This window comes from Dasypus novemcinctus, chromosome 10, assembly GCF_030445035.2.
Source record: "Dasypus novemcinctus isolate mDasNov1 chromosome 10, mDasNov1.1.hap2, whole genome shotgun sequence".
NCBI lineage: Eukaryota > Metazoa > Chordata > Mammalia > Cingulata > Dasypodidae > Dasypus > Dasypus novemcinctus.
In genome coordinates, this window is record NC_080682.1 from 99,861,711 (window position 1) to 99,876,340 (window position 14,630).

Here is a 14,630-nt window from a genome sequence, read left to right on the forward strand (position 1 = left end):
TGGACATTGGATTGGTTGTGTCCATTGCACCTCTATGTCAAGAGGAGGCTCAGATTCCACCTGGATGCTGGATGCAATCCTCCCACTTTCAGTTGTAATCACTCTAGGCTCCATGGTGTGGTGGTTGTCCTTCTTCAACTCCATCTTAGCTGAGTGTGGTGAGCCCAATAAGTCAGATTATAGGTGCTGGAGTCTGTTGAGGCTCAGGACCTGGCTATCACATTGTCAGTCCAGAGATTCAAATCCCCTAAATATATCTTAAACCCTGACACAAACTGCACCTCCAGCACATTAGCATGAAAGTCTTATGAAGAGAGATCCCATCTGAGTCCAGATTCGTCACACATAAACACCAGTTCCAAAGAGGGGCAATCTGACCTGGTAGTTAACCCCATCGGCCATGACCATAACTCCCATGGGTCTCTTTAGCCCTGGAAGGAACCGATATCTGGGGGTTGTATCTGCTTTATCTGTCTCTCAGACTCTGCTCAGTTGTGCATAGGGCAATCCTTCTGACAGCCTCCAGACTCTTTTTTAGAGACTCATAGCCATATAAACTCATTTCTCCTTTCCATTTCCCCCTTACATTAGGTCAAACAGCATTTTAAAGTCATGTTATTTTATGTAGACAGGGATATTCCGCTGATCCGCGTTGAACCTCCCGTATGAGGTCATTTTCCAGTTGGTAGTTGATAGTGGTCCCTCGGTGCCAGGGAGGCTCATCCCCGGGTGTCATGTCCCATGCTGGGGGGAAGGCATTGCATTTACATGCTGAGTTTGGCTTCGAGACTGGCCACATTTGAGTAACATGAAGGCTGACAGGAGGAAATTCCCAGGCACAATGCTGCTCTAGGCCTTGTTCTTATTTTAGGCTTATCAGCTCACAAGCATAGTCATTAGCGTCATGGGCTCACTGTTGAACCCTCACTCCCTCCCGGTCCCCACCGCTGCACCTGAGAGACTGTCGCTGCTCCCCTAGGGACCACGACAGAGCACCACTGGCCAGGAACCCAGTACCCCCCCTGCTGTGGTTTTTAATTATTGCCACTATGAGTATATCCAAACATTGCCATGCACCCTGGACATATGTTCTGTACAGCTCCCTGTCAGCCATATATCCCCTGTCAATGGTATGCCATACCAGTATTCCTCCATTGCCTTTGTTGAACCACTCTGTGATCCAGAACTCCCTGAAATTTGAAGCCCAATATAATGTCAGGGTCCCTTACTAGGAAATGGCATATAGCGATGGGTTTAAAGGTTAGATAAAGAATACGTGTTGACTTGGAAAAAATTCTACATCCTATCTTCCCCCCCCCCCCCCCAATTATTGAGCTTCTCTTCACAGGAGCCCTAGACCACAGCAATGCATATATATAGTATACAGCACTCCCATACATCCACCACAAAACCTTTCCCTTCCACAGTGATACTCTTACACCCTATTCACATCATATTTACTTAACGTAATATACAGAGTCTGAGACAATAGCTTTCAAACAAGGTGACATTTGTGCTTACATTGTGGTGCATACTTTAGGATACACAGTTTTTTACATTCTTAGTTATCCTATGTTTTACATTATGGTTTACATTATCAGTCTGTCATCTCCTATATGTTATGGTGTAATATTACATGTTTTATATCCATCCTTGTGTACTCTCACGAAACTCCTCTCTTACCCCCCATTTAACTTGGTTACACACATTTAACATCCATTTTCCCTTCCACCTTGGTGCCCACAGTGACAGCCAGCCTCCGTTTCCCGAGGAGCCCCTTCCAGATATAGATGGAATAGTGTTCAGGGTCTAACTTGCTCAACTGCCCCAATGCCCTGGGAGCCACCCTTTCTTTCGAGGGATACAGTTCCCTCTATTTGATGGCATTAGTCCTCCCCAGGATGTGGGTCCACCCCCACTCTCACTACTTGGGTTTCTACCCCATGGTGTCACCCACTCTGGCAGAATGAGCATTTAGACATTCCCCAGGAGCCCATCCTGCATCAGACCCTCCCTTCTGAGCATTCTAAACAGGTAACCCTCTTTATTATATTTTGATATGATTTTCTCGGCATTTTACTCTCCACCAACACCTGACCCTCTCCTGTGTTCGTATGCTACCCCTCCCTCCCCCCACTTTTGGGCAATGTTACCCATCCGCCCATCCCCAGCCTCCCTCAAACCCGCAAAGCCCCAACCAAAGGCAACCCCTGCCCCCCTTTTATCTCTTCTTTGTGTTCATACTTACCACCATCTCGTCTTAAGTTCCACCCCTGCAGACATCAGCTCACATCCTTCCTCCACCCTCCAATTTCCTGTAAGCCTATCGTTCAGTCTCTTGCTATCTAGGGCAGCTTGGTTATTTCAAATCATTGAGGTCATGTAGTATTTGTCCTTTAATGTCTGGGTTGCTTCACTCAACATAAGGTTCTCAAGATTCATCCATGTTATCACATGTGTTTGTAGTGTGTTTGTTCTTACAGCCGAGTAGTATTCCATTGTGTGTATATACCACATTTTATTGATCCCCTCATCTGTTGATGGGCATTTGGGTTGATTCCAACTTTTGGCGATAGTGAACAATGCTGCTATGAACATTGGTGTACATATATCGGTTTGCGTCCTTGTTTTCAGTTCTGCTGGGTATATACCCAGCAGTGGTATTGCTGGGTCATATGGCAAATCTATGGCTAGTTTTTTGAGAAACCACCATACTGTCCTCCAGAATGGTTGGATCCTTCTGCATTCCCACCAGCAGTGGATGAGTGTTCCCCTTTCTTCACATCCTCTCCAGCACTTGTATTCTTCTGTTTTTTTCATAGTTGCCAATCTTATGGGTGTAAGATGGTATCTCATTGTGATTTTGATTTGCATTTCCCTGATAGCTAGAGATTTGGAACATTTTTTCATGTGCTTTTTTGCCATTTGTATTTCTTCTTTGGAGAAGTGTCTGTTTAAGTCTTTTTCCCATTTTTTAAATGGGTTGTTTATCTTTTTATTTTCAAGATATAGGAGTTCTTTATATATGCAAGTTATAAGTTTCTTATCAGATATATGGTTGCCAAATATTTTCTCCCACTGTGTGGGCTCCCTTTTTACTTTCTTGACAAACTCCTTTGAGGTGCAAAAGGCTTTAATTTTGAGGAAGTCCCATTTATCTATTAGTTCTTTTGCTGCTTGTGCTTTGGTGAGATATTCATAAATCCATTACCTATTACAAGGTCCTGTAGATGTTTCCCTACACTGCTTTCTAAGGTTTTTATGGTCTTGGCTCTTATATTTAGGTCTTTGATCCATCTTGAGTTGATCTTTGTATAAGGTGTGAGATGGTAATCCTCTTTCATTCTTCTACATATGGCTATCCAGTTCTCCAGACACAATTTGTTGAATAGGCCACTCTCTCGCAGTTGAGAGGGTTTGGTGGCTTTATCAAATATTATGTGGCTATATATGTGAGGTTCTATATCAGAGCTTTCAATTCGATTCCATTGGTCTATGTGTCTCTCCTTATGCCGATACCATGCTGTTTTCACCACCGTAGCTTTGTAGTATGTTTTGAAGTCAGGTAGTGTGATTCCTCCAATTTCGTTTTTCTTTTTCAGTATGTCTTTGGCTATTCGGGGTCTCTTTCCTTTCCAAATGAATTTCATAGTTAGTTTTTCTAGTTCCTTAAAGAAGGCTGTGTTGATTTTTATTGGGATTGCATTGAATGTGTATATCAGTTTTGGTAGGATAGACATCTTAATAATGTTCAGTCTTCCTATCCATGAACAAGGAATAGTCTTCCATTTATTTAGGTCTTCTCTGATTTCCTTGAACAATCTTGTATAGTTCTCGGTGTATACGTTCTTTACTTCTTTAGTTAAATTTATTCCTAAGTATTTGATTTTTTAATTTACTATTGTGAATGGTATTTGTTTCTTGATTTCCTCCTGATCTTGCTCATTATTGGTATACAGAAATGCTACTGATTTTTGTGCATTGATCTTATAACCTTCAACTTTACTAAACTCATTTATGAGTTCTAGAATCTTTGTTGTAGATCTCTCAGGGTTTTCTATGTATAGTATCATGTCATCTGCAAATAATGACATTTTGACTTCTTCCTTTCCAATTTGAATGCCTTTTATTTCTGGCTCTTGCCTCAGTGCTCAAGCAAGTACTTCTAAGAGAATGTTAAATAGGAGTGGAGACAGTGGGCATCCTTGTCTTGTTCCTGAGTTTAGAGGGAAGGAATCTAGAATTTCTCCATTGTACACAATATTGGCTTTAGGTTTTTCATATATACTCTTTATCATGTTCAAGAAATTTCCTTGTATTCCAATCTTTTGGAGTGTTTTTATCAAGAAAGGGTGCTGTATTTTGTCAAATGCTTTTTCTGCATCAATAGATATAATCATGTGTTTTTTTCCTTCAATCTGTTTATATGGTGTATTACGTTGATCGATTTTCTTATGTTGAACCATCCTTGCATACCTGGGATGAATCCCACTTGGTCGTGGTGTATAATTCGTTTAATGTGTTGTTGAATACGATTAGCAAGTATTTTGTTAAGTATTTTTGCGTCTAGGTTCATTAGAGAAATTGGTCTGTAATTTTCCTTTCTTGTGATGTCTTTGTTTGGCTTTGGTACTAGGGTAATGTTGGCATCATAGAAGGAGTTGGGTAATGTTCTTTCTGTTTCGATGTTTTGGAATAGTTTCAGCAGGATTGGTGTCAGTTCTTTCCGGAATGTTTTGTAGAATTCACCTGTGAAGCCATCTGGCCCTGGGCTCTTCTTAGTTGGGAGATTTTTAATAACTGATTCTATCTCTCTGCTTGTGATTGGTTTGTTAAGATCATCAATTTCTTCTTTTGTCAATATGGGCTGCTTATGTGTTTCTAGGAATTTGTCCATTTCCTCTAGATTGTCATTTTTGTTGGAATATAGTTTTTCAAAATATCCTCTTATGATAGTCTTTATTTCTGTGGGGTCAGTGGTGATATCGCCTTTCTCATTTCTTATTTTGTGTATTTGCATCTTCTCTCTTTTTTTCTTTGTTAGTGTCACTAAAGGTTTGTCAATTTTGTTAATCTTCTCAAGAAATCAGCTCTTGGTCTTGTTTATCTGTTCAAGTGCTTTCTTATTTTCTATTTCATTTAGTTCTGCTCTTATCTTTGTTATTTCCTTCCTTCTTCTTCCTGTTGGGTTACTTTGTTTTTGTTTTTCTAATTCCTTCAAATGTGCAGTTAGTTCTTCAATTTTTGCTCTTTCTTCTTTTTTGATATATGAATTTATGGCTATGAACTTTCCTCTCAGTACTGCTTTTGCTGCATCCCATAAATTTTGGTATGTTGTGTTATCATTATCATTTGTTTCAAGGTAGTCATTTATTTCTTTTGAGATTTCCTCTTTGACCCACTGTTTTTCTAAGAGTGTGCTGTTTAATTTCCAAATCGTGGTGTGAAATCTGGGCTTCTGTCCCTTGCAAATCTCCAGCTTGACTCCACTGTGGTCAGATATAATGTTTTGTATCATTTCAATCTTTCTGAATTCGTTCAGCCTTTCTTTGTGGCCTAGCATATGATCTATCTTGGAGAATGATCCATGTGCGCTTGAGAAAAATGTATATCCTGCTGTGTTTGGGTGTAGCGATCTATTTATGTCTATTAGATCCAGCTCCTCTAGTATACTGTTCAGATGTTTTGTTTCTTTGGTGATTCTCTTTTGAGATTTTCTGTCCAGAGTTGATAGTGGTGTATTAAAATCCCCCACTATAATTGTAGATGTATCTATTGTTTCACTTAGTGTTTCCAGCATTTGCCTGACATATTTAGAGGCACCCTTGCTAGGGGCATAAATATTTATGATTGTTCGATCTTCTTGACAGATTTTCCCTTTCACTAAAATGTAGTATCCTTCTTTGTCTCTCACAATTGTTTCACATTTAAAGTCTATTTTGTCTGATATTAATATAGCTACTCCTGCCTTTTTTTTTTAAATTTTTTAAATTTTTTATTGACTTTGTAATAATATTACATTAAAAATATATATGTGAGGTCCCATTCAACCCCATCCCCCCCCTCTCCCCCCCCCCAACAACACTCATTCCCATCATCATGACACATCCATTGGATTTTGTAAGTACATCTTTGGGCACCTCTGCACCTCATATACATAGGTTCACATCATAGCCCATACTCTCCTCCATTCCATCCAGTGGGCCCTGTGAGGATTTACAATGTCCGGTGATTGCCTCTGAAGTACCATCCAGGGCCGCTCCATGTCCCAAAGACGCCTCCACCTCTCATCTCTTCCTGCCTTTCCCCATACCCTTCATCCACTATGTCCACTCTTCCCATTCCCATGCCACCTCTTCTATGTGGACATTGGATTGGTTGTGTCCATTGCACCTCTATGTCAAGAGGAGGGTCAGATTCCACCTGGATGCTGGATGCAATCCTCCCATTTTCAGTTGTAATCACTCTAGGCTCCATGGTGTGGTGGTTGTCCTTCTTCAACTCCATCTTAGCTGAGTGTGGTAAGTCCAATAAATCAGATTGTAGGTGCTGGAGTCTGCTGTGGCTCAGGATCTGGCTATCACATTGTCAGTCCAGAGATTCAAATCCCCTAAATATATCTTAAACCCCAACATTAACTGCACCTCCAGCACATTGGCATGAAAGTCTTATGAAGGGAGATCCCATCTGAGTCCAGATTCATCACACATAAACACCATTTCCAAAGAGGGGCCATCTGACCTGGTAGTTAACCCCATCGGCCATGACCATAACTCCCGTGGGTCTCTTTAGCCCTCAAAGGAACCAATATCTGGGGGTTGTATCTGCTTTATCTGTCTCTCTGGCTCTGCTCAGTTGTGCATGAGGGCAAACCTTCTGCCAGCCTCCAGACTCTTTTTTAGAAACTCGTAGCCATATAAACTCATTTCTCCTTTCCATTTCCCCCTTACTTTAGGTCAAACAGCATTTTAAAGTCATGGTATTTTATGTAGACATGGATATTCTGCTGATCCGCATTGAACCTTCCGTATAAGGTCATTATCCAGTTGCATCATCAGTTGGTAGTTGATAGTGGTCCCTCGTTGCCAGGGAGGCTCATCCCCGGGTGTCATGTCCCACGCTGGGGGGAAGGCATTGCATTTACATGCTGAGTTTGGCTTCGAGACTGTCCTGCCTTTTTTTGGTTATTGTTAACTTGTATGATTGTTTTCCAGCCATTCACTTTCAATCTCCATGCGTCTCTTGTAGACAGCATACGGATGGGTCATATTTCCTTATCCAATGTCCCAGTCTGAATCTTTTGATAGGTGAGTTTAATCCGTTAACATTCAGTGTTATTACTATCAAGGAATTATTTGTGTTAGCCATATTTTGATTGGATTTGTGTTTGCCATATTTTGTTTTTATATATATATTTTTGTCTTTTTTGTTGTTGTTGTTGGTCTTATACTCTCCGCCAACTCTGCCTTTCCTGTTTTTTCCTTTCTTCCTGCAGAACTCCCTTTAGAATTTCTTGAAGGGGAGGTTTCTTGTTGGTATACTCTTTCAGTTTCTGTTTGTCTGCAAATATTTTGAACTCTCCATCATGTTTGAATGCTAGTTTAGCTGGATAGAGTATTCTTGGTTGGAAATTTTTTTCCTTTAGTACCTTGACTATATCATACCACTGCCTTCTTGCCTCCATGGTTTCAGATGAGAAATCAGCACTGAATCTAATTGAGCTTCCCTTGTATGTGATGGTTTTCTTTTCTCTTGCTGCTTTTAGGATTTTCTCTTTGTCTTGAGCATTGGATAATTTGACAAGTATATGTCTTGGGGTGGGCCTGTTGGGGTTTATGACTAGTGGAGTGCGCTGTGCTTCTTGGATATGCACATCTGTCTCTTTCAGTAGATTTGGGAAGTTTTCAGCCATTATTTCCTGCAACACTCCTTCTGACCCCTTTCCCTTCTCTTCACCTTCTGGAATGCCTATAATATGTATGTTTGAGCGTTTTGCATTGTCATTCAGGTCCCTAAGTCCTAATTGGATTTTTTCTATCTTCTTATTGACCCCTTCTACTATCTGTTTGATTTCTGATGTACTGTCTTCCACATCACTAATTCTCTGCTCTGCCTCTTCTAGTCTGCTGATATTTGCTGCAAGTGTATTTTTGATTTCTTGAACTGTGGTGTTCATTCCCATCATATCTGTTATGTTTTTTCATATGTCTGCAATTTCCCCTCCAAGTGATGTCTTCATGTTGTTAACCTCTTTCATTACTTCGTCAAATTTGTCGGTGATAAATGTTCTGAGATCTTTCATTGCTTGTGCCAAGTTTTGCTCCCCTTCATGATTATTGGTTTGTTGATTGGATTCAGCCATGTTTTCCTGATTACTGGTTTGGTTTGTAGATTTTTGTTGCTTTCTGGTCATCTCTTTATCTTGACGGATTTAATCAGTTCCTTAGCTTCTTTGTCTGCTCTTGGAGGTTAATTAGCTGTTATTTTTGCATAGGTGTTATATCTTCTCTTTGTCACTTTTTTCTTCTTACCTAGTTTCTTGTTGTTGGTTAAGTTCACTTTAAAGGAAAGTATTAGTGTTGGGGAAAGGCAATTGTGTAATCAAGGGAAAAGTGTAAAGTAGTATTGGTGATATATGTTAACAAAGCAAGAATATGAGATCTGGGAGGATGGAGGTTAGATTCATGTAAATTGTGTAGAGTTATAGCAGTAGGTAGAGTACCTATTATGAGGTATATGATTGAATATGGGAGGAATATGGTATGAGCTAAAAAGCTATTGATTTCATGAGAGAGGGAAAGAGAAAAAATGGTAATAGTTTCAAGAGTGGATAACAGACAGAAAACAAAACATAGGTATTAGAAATTAAGACTTAGACCCTTCGTGGATTGAAGAAAGGGAGGTGTGAAGTGGAATATAGGAGAGCCAGTGGATGGTGGCAGATATCAAGATGTAGGGGAAAGAGGATAGTGTAGGTAGCCTAAATCAGTTCACACAGAAATGAGGCAGTGGAGGATGAGAAAACCCAGCAAATGTGAGGTGTTTCCTGCCGCACCTATTGTATAATTGAGTTAAAATAAACTAAGTAGAATATGAGGGACAAGAGGGAGAGAGACAACAGAAAAAAAGAAAGAAAAAAAAAGAAAGTGGGGGGAAGGGACGAGAGGAAGAAAGTAAAAGGGGATGGGCAAAGGGTGGGGAACAGGTAGGGGAAAGAAAAAAAAAAAAAACAGATATGCACGACCCAGAATTAAAACACCCACTACCCAGCACCTATCACGAAAAAAAGCCTTAAATAACTGAGTAAAAGAAAGACTTTGGGGGATACGCTGTGAGAGAAGACTAGGGGATAATGCAGTGTTAGCAATCAGGAAATTGAAAAAAGTAAAGAATAAGTCAAAATGAAAATAAAAACAAAACAAAATGAAACGATAAAGAAAGAACACCAACGTTGAAGGCTAGGGCATTTAAGGACCTCAGATGGACCTCAGTGCGTGATGGATTCAGGGATGGAAAGTCTGAGATATTGAGGTCTCAAGAGATGTGAGTCTCTGTGGTGTGGGCCACCAGATTTTAGGGAATTCAGACCTGGCAACCTCCAATCTGGTCTACAGGAAGACTGGGAGCCCCGCAGTGTAACACAGCCCTCAGGGATCCCCACAGCTGGGTGCCAGCCTTAAGGGGGAAGTCAGATCCGCAAACTCTATATTATGACTGAACCCTGCAATTCATTTACTTAGCTGGGCTCATTAGTATATCTCACTTCAGCTTTTGGACAGCTCCCGTCCTGTGATTCCAAACCACTGCCACTAGAGGGCGCCTCTACACTGCAGCCACTTTGCTAGTACAGATCTGAAGCCCGGCCTGTGACGCCGAAAACAGATTCGAAAACCGGATTTCCCAAGCTTCGCAAAATATTCCCTAATCGGCTTCCAGATGTGTCCCCCTCCCTTGCGGCAGCCTAAAACAACTTTCTGATTATGTCTCTTTATTGCCTACAGCCTATTTGGGTCGGAGACCGGCTGCCGGGCTTTTGGGGGCGGAGCTTCAGGCGGAAGCGCTATTGTTTATGTTCGCAATCACAAGTTTCTCCCGCTTCACAACAAAACACCGTCTATCTTCCCAAATCGCTCTCCAAAGGCGACCCGTCGCATCAACCCGCCCACAGCTCGCCCAGAACTCGCGAACTCCTTAACAGCTCAGAGCCCTCTAAAAGCAGTGCCGCCAGGCTGGACCGCGGTTCCCCCACCCCCAATAGGGAGGAGCCCATGCACGGGTCTCACCTACAGGCAATAGAACCCAAATTATATCTACTAGACCAATCCTCTCCGTTACCTTTCCACCCAATCGATGTCCAGGCACTTCTGCCCTGCAAAAATCCTGAAAAAGCCCGGCCTTGGAGAGCCTGTAGCCGCGCCCAACCGTCTCCTCCTGGGACCTACCGCAAAGGCAAGTTCACTCAGCGACCATCTTGCCTCCTCTCATAACCTCTTTTTTAATGGTGATACAGAACATTGACAGTCTTTAAAACCGAATTTTAACAAAAATTCAAATTAATGGGAACATAGATAGGCAATTACTAAAGCCGAAGTTTCATGCTGCATAAGCCATTTGTTAACTTTGACACCAAAGAGGAGGGATAAAATTTAGTATGAAGATCTTCCATTCACAAAACAGTGGCAAAACTTGTATTTTTAACATGGTATAATTCTATAAATATCCAAATATTTATTGGGAATATTCAAGTTTATCCAAGTATTCAGAATGCCAACAGCACTGCTCAAAATTCTTGATATATTTAGGAGTAACTGTGAAAACCTTTTCTCTCTTCACCAGCTAACAAGGGCTGGGTTTCTACTTTTCAGTTACATTGTGGAATAAAGTTTATGTCCGTTAAGTACACATTTTTTGTTGCTATTTCTTAAAAATGTCATTGCCAGTGTTCTGTACATTATATAAAAAATAAAACAAAGGGTTAATAGAGACAGACTTTCTTGTTAATTCATTCCTTTAGTAGGCAAGTACTAGTGACCATTTGAGCTCAATGAGAAGCTCAACGACTCAGAGGCTGTTCAGTTCTTTCTCAGACTCGGGTCAGTATTGGTCACTAATGCAGACAAAGACGTAGTTTCTGATGCATTATCTTTCCTCAGGTCAAAAAGTATTCTTGAGTTATTCGAGGGATCTCTCTCAAACCTTTGTTTTCTTGTTCATGTTGAAATATTCGTTCCTGATCCTTGCAACCTTGCTGTTCATCAATTTCAATGGCTTTCCTCATGAATGCTGCCATTTCAGTTATTTGGTCAATGTGTGCTTGTAATTCTCTTTATTTGTAAAAGGATTTGAACAGGAACTCCCAAAAGCACGAAACCAGTAAAATTGTGATTTGCTTCCAAGTGTCTCCTCTCCAGTTCCTGTTGAGGTGCTTCAAGGATGTGTCGAGATGCATTAAGAAAGAATCCTTCAGAGTTGTTATGATGTACCATGCCAATTTTAGACTGCTGCTCTTTTAACTTCATTATTATACCTGGATCATCTTTTTTGCTAGCCATTAACAATCTAAACATTTCTTCTCGATACTTGCTCATTGTAAGTTCCAAGGCAGACTGATGTTCTTCAAGGGAGGACGCAATTCTTTATTCTCTTGCTGCAATTTTCTGATTTGTCTATTTTCTTGCTGGATACCCATGAATAATGTGGACCTTGGCCAATGTCTTGAAACTTCATTAAGTTCTTGAATTTCTTCCTGATACTGTTTCATGGCTTCTACTCGCTTGTTGAGAGCGGTTGTTTGCTCAATAAGAGATTCTGCTACATCGTCGTGATCTTAAAATCTTTCAACAAGACCTTTAGCATCGGCAAGAGCCTTCACAACTGTGCAACTCGTGTCTAAAGGAATACCTGGGAAGGAGAAGGAGCCGCCGTCAAAGGTTCTTAGCTTCCAGGCAAGAAGCTTTGTCACAGTGATCTGGTCTGTGTTGCAGCAAACACACTCCGCCCAGACCTGAATTTAGAGGTCTGCCAAAGCGCGCCATATGTTCTCGCCGGAGCTCAGCGCTGAACACAGCAGCAGAAGTACATCGGCCTCCGGTAGCCGGCGGGAACTCCCGCCTTCCTCCCTCTGTCAGGTCCGTCAGTTTACTCCACTTGCTCGGGTTTCAGGCCCTTGCTCTGTCAGCTGTGGCTATGAACACTCACCGACTAAACGGCAGGGAACTAAGTCCCCCAGGAAGAGACTCAGCCGGCCCACAGCGCCTGCAGCGGCCGGACGGGGAGGAGAGTAGAACCGGTGGCGGGCACCAGACGGGCTTGCCCTCAGCTCATCCCTTGGGGAAACCTCTGCCACCCGCCTCTGCCAAGCCTCGCCAATTTTTTTTTCTTTTTTAATGTGAACATGGAGGGCTATACATTTCCCTCTCTGTACTGCCCTCATTGCATTCAGTAAGTTTTGGTGTGTTCTCTTTTTCATTCATCTGAGATATTTAATAATTTCTCTTGACATTTCTTCTCTGGCCCACTCAGTGTTTAAGAGTGTGTTGTTTATCCTCCATATATTTATGAATTTTCCCATTTTCCACTTATTATTCATTTCTTCACACAACTCCAACGCACATAATCCTATGCAGAACTCCTGTTAGTAGTTCTTGTAGGCTGTGTCTTTTGTTGACAATCTCTCACAGTTTCTGTTTATCTGTGAATATTTTAACCTCAACTTCATATTTGAAGGTCAATTTGGCCAGATAAAGAATTCTTGTCTGGCAGTTTTTCTCTTTTAGTACCTTAATTATGTCTTAGCACTGCCTTCTCACCTCCATGGTTTCTGGTGAGAAATTGGCATTTAGTTTTATTGTGGATCTCTTGAGTGTGATGAATTGCTTTTCTTTTGCTTCTTTCAGAATTTTCTCTTAACTTTGGCATTTGATATTCTGGTAAGTATGGTGTGGGTCTATTTGGATGAGTTCTGTTAAGAGTATCCCAGAATTCTTGGATGTATATTTTCATGTCTTTCATCAGCATTGGGAAATTATTGACTGATATCTCTTCAAATATTTATTCCTCCACTTCCATTCTCTTCTCCTTCTGGAACTCCCATGTCATGTACATGGAACACTTTGTGGTATTATTCAATTCAAAGAACCTCTGATGAATTTTTTCCCATTCTTTTCTCTATGACTTCTTCTGACTCAGCTAGACTGAAAAAGAAAAAAAGAGAGAAGATGCATATAAATAAAATTGAGAATGAAAGAAGGGACATTACTACTGACCTCAAAGAAATCTAAAGGATCATAAGATGATATATACAAAATTGTATGCCAACAAATTAGACAACCTATCTGAAATGGAATAATTCCTAAAAACACAAAACCTACACTGTCTCTAGAAGGAATACAAGACCTCAACAAATTATTCACAAGTAAAGTGATGGAACCAGTCATCAAAAATAGCTTAGTATTTTATGTTGCCTAAGGGATACCTTCTGAGGGCCTCCTTGTTTAAATATGGCCTCTCTCTAAGCCAAACTCAGCATATAAACATATTACCTTCCCCCTCCATCCTCCTTTCCCCAGGCATGGGAATTGACTTCTGCGGATAAGTCCACCTAGCTCCGAGGGAGTACTCCAAGCACCAGCAAGCAAGGCAACTGGAAAAAGACCTTAACCAAAAGAGGAAAAGGGTAAAGTCAAATTAGTTTATATGACTAAGAGAATTCACAGTGAAATGGGAGGTCATTCCAAAGGTTACCCTTTGGATACTGTCTCAGCAGGATCTCATTGAGTGTCAAAGTAAATATTGCCCCAAATAGCAGGGCTCTTGAGGGCTCTGGAGCTATCCAGACACTATAGGCAGGGCTGACAGTTCAGGAGTTTTGTGCCCTGCCAGTGGATCTTTCCTTGGAATTTATGCTCTCCAGTGTGACAGAGTTGGGCTCATTTGTGGTTTCCCTACACAGTCCTTCTACCCCATCTATTTGAAACTATAGTAAGTACTATATTTGATAGGTATATGTCCAATAAACTTGAATTTGGTTAAATGTTTACCAAGTATTATCTCCCATTGAGTAGGATGCTTTTTCACTTTCTTCATAAACTCCTTTGAAGCACAAACGTTTTTAATTTTGAAGAGGGCCCATTTATCCATTTTATCTTTCATTGCTCATCCTTTGGATATAAAGTTTATGAAACCATTTCTTATTACAAGGTCCCACAGATGCTTCCCTATATTATATTCTAGGAGTTTTATGGTCTTGGTTTTTATATTTAGGTGTTTGATCCATCTTGTTAATTTTTTATAGGACTTGAGCTAATGCTCCTCTCTCAGTCTTTTGGATGTGGATATCCAGTTCTACAAGTACCATTTGTTGAAGTGGCCATTCTGTCCCAATTGAGTGGACTTCCTGGTCTTACTAAATATCAATTGTCTGAAATATGAGACACTATATCAGAACTCTCATTTCAGTTCCATTGGCCAGTATGTCTATCATTGTGCAATATCATGCTGTTTTGACCACTCTAGCTTTGCAGTGTGCTTCAAATTCATTTAGCATGATTCTTCCAGTTTTGTTTTTCTTTTTCAACATGTTTTTGACTATTCGGGGCCCAATGTTCATCCAAATACATTTCATAATTCTC

The 14,630-nt window shown here is 40.8% G+C and overlaps 1 pseudogene; it reads right to left on the bottom strand.

Annotated features, from left to right (window-relative positions):
* Window positions 1-11,072: 11,072 nt before the first annotated feature.
* LOC101425000 (FGFR1 oncogene partner 2-like) lies at window positions 11,073-12,433 on the bottom strand (annotated as a pseudogene).
* Between the last annotated feature and the right edge of the window lie 2,197 nt (window positions 12,434-14,630).